Source organism: Taudactylus pleione, unplaced genomic scaffold, assembly GCF_031769625.1.
Source record: "Taudactylus pleione unplaced genomic scaffold, aTauple2 ptg000637l, whole genome shotgun sequence".
Classification (NCBI taxonomy): Eukaryota; Metazoa; Chordata; class Amphibia; order Anura; family Myobatrachidae; genus Taudactylus; species Taudactylus pleione.
This window is the reverse complement of record NW_028285039.1, coordinates 6,978,286-6,980,811: the sequence shown is the minus strand read 5'-3', so window position 1 is coordinate 6,980,811 and position 2,526 is coordinate 6,978,286.

The following is a 2,526-nucleotide window of genomic DNA, read 5'->3' as shown; positions in this document are numbered from 1 at the left end:
TGTGATATGAAATAGTTTTTCTCCCATCTTGTATATAAGAAAAAACAGCAAATGCTCATTTTAGGCCAAAATGCATTGAAACCAATGAAAACAGCAAAAATGCATACTTTGCCATATCTCCTCTTGTAGTAAACACAGACAGCTCAAAATTTCACACAATGTGTTGAAGACCATGGCCCACAAATGTGATCTAAAATGGTTTTTCTCCCATGCTGCATTTAAGAGAAAACAGCAAATGCTCGTTTTAGGCCAAAATGCATTGAAACCAATGAAAAAAGCAAAAACACATACTTTGCCATATCTCCTCTTGTAGCAAACACAGACAGCTCAAACGTTCACACAATGTGTTGAAGACCAAGGCCAACAAATGTGATGTGAAATGGTTTTTCTCCCATGTTGCATTTAAGAGAAAACAGCAAATGCTAATTTTAGGCCAAAATGGATTGAAACCAGTGGAAACAGTAAAAATGCATTCTTTGCCATATCTCCTCTTGTACCAAACACAGACAGCTCAAAATTTCACACAGTCTTGAAGACCAAATCCAACAAATGTGATATGAAATGGTTTTTCTCCCATGTTGCATTTAAGAGAAAACAGCAAATGCTCATTTTAGGCCAAAATGCATTGAAACCAAAGGAAACAGTAAAAACGCATACTTTGCCATATCACCTCTTGTGGCAAACACAGACAGCTCCAAATTTCTCACAATGTGTTGAAGACCAAGGCCAACAAATGTGATGTGAAATGGTTTTTCTCCCAAGTTGCGTATTAGAAAATACAGCAAATGCTCGTTATAGGCCAAAATGCATTGAAACCAATGGAAACAGCAAAAAAGCATACTTTGCCATATCTCCTCTTGTAGTAAACACAGACAGCTCAAAATTTCACACAATGTGTTGAAGACTAAGGCAAACAAATGTGATGTGATATGGTTTATCTCCCATTTTGCATTTAAGAGAAAACAGCCAATTCTCGTTTTAGTCCAAAATGCATTGAAACAAAAAAAAAACAGCAAAAAAGCATTCTTTGCCATACCTCCTCTTGCAGTAAACACAGACAGCTCAAAATTTCACACAATGTTTTGAAGACCAAGGCCCACATATGTGATGTGAAATGGTTTTTCTCCCATGTTGCGTTTAAGAGAAAACAGCCAATGCTCGTTTTAGGCCAAAATGCATAGAAACCAAAGGAAACAGCAAAAAAGCATACTTTGCCATATCTCCTCTTGTAGTAAACACAGAAAGCTCAAAATTTCACACAATGTGTTGAAGATCAAGGCCAACAAATGAGATATGAAATGGTTTTTCTCCCATGTTGCATTTAAGAGAAAACAGAAAATGCTTGTTTTAGGCCAAAATGCATTGAAACCAATGGAAAAAGCAAAAACACATTATTTGCCATATCTCCTCTTGTAGCAAACACAGACAACTCAAAATTTCACACAATGTGTTGAAGACTAAGGCCCACAAATGTGATATGAAATGGTTTTTCTCCCATGTTGCGTTTAAGAGAAAACAAGCAAATGCTTGTTTTAGGCCAAAATGCATTGAAACCAATAGAAAAAACAAAAACACATTATTTGCCATATCTCCTCTTGTAGTAAACATAGACAGCTCAAAATTTCACACAATGTGTTGACGACCAAGGCACAGAAATGTGATGTGAAATGGTTTTTCTCCCATGTTGCATTTAAGAGAATACAGCAAATGCTCGTTTTAGGCCAAAATGGATTGAAACCAATGGAAACAGCAAAAACGCAAACTTTGCAATAGCTCCTCTTGTAGCAAATATAGACAGCTCAAAATTTCACACAATGTGTTGAAGACCATGGCCCACAAATGTGATCTAAAATGGTTTTTCTCCCATGTTGCATTTAAGAGAAAACAGCAAATGCTCATTTTAGGCCAAAATGCATTGAAACCAATGAAAAAAGCAAAAACACTTACTTTGCCATATCTCCTCTTGTAGCAAACACAGACAGCTCAAACTTTCACACAATGTGTTGACGACCAAGGCACAGAAATGTGATGTGAAATGGTTTTTCTCCCATGTTGCATTTAAGAGAAAACAGCAAATGCTCATTTTAGGCCAAAATGCATTGAAACCAATGAAAACAGCAAAAATGCATACTTTGCCATATCTCCTCTTGTAGTAAACACAGACAGCTCAAAATTTCACACAATGTGTTGAAGACCATGGCCCACAAATGTGATCTAAAATGGTTTTTCTCCCATGTTGCATTTAAGAGAAAACAGCAAATGCTCGTTTTAGGCCAAAATGCATTGAAACCAATGAAAAAAGCAAAAACACATACTTTGCCATATCTCCTCTTGTAGCAAACACAGACAGCTCAAATGTTCACACAATGTGTTGAAGACCAAGGCCAACAAATGTGATGTGAAATGGTTTTTCTCCCATGTTGCATTTAAGAGAAAACAGCAAATGCTAATTTTAGGCCAAAATGGATTGAAACCAGTGGAAACAGTAAAAATGCATTCTTTGCCATATCTCCTCTTGTAGCAAAC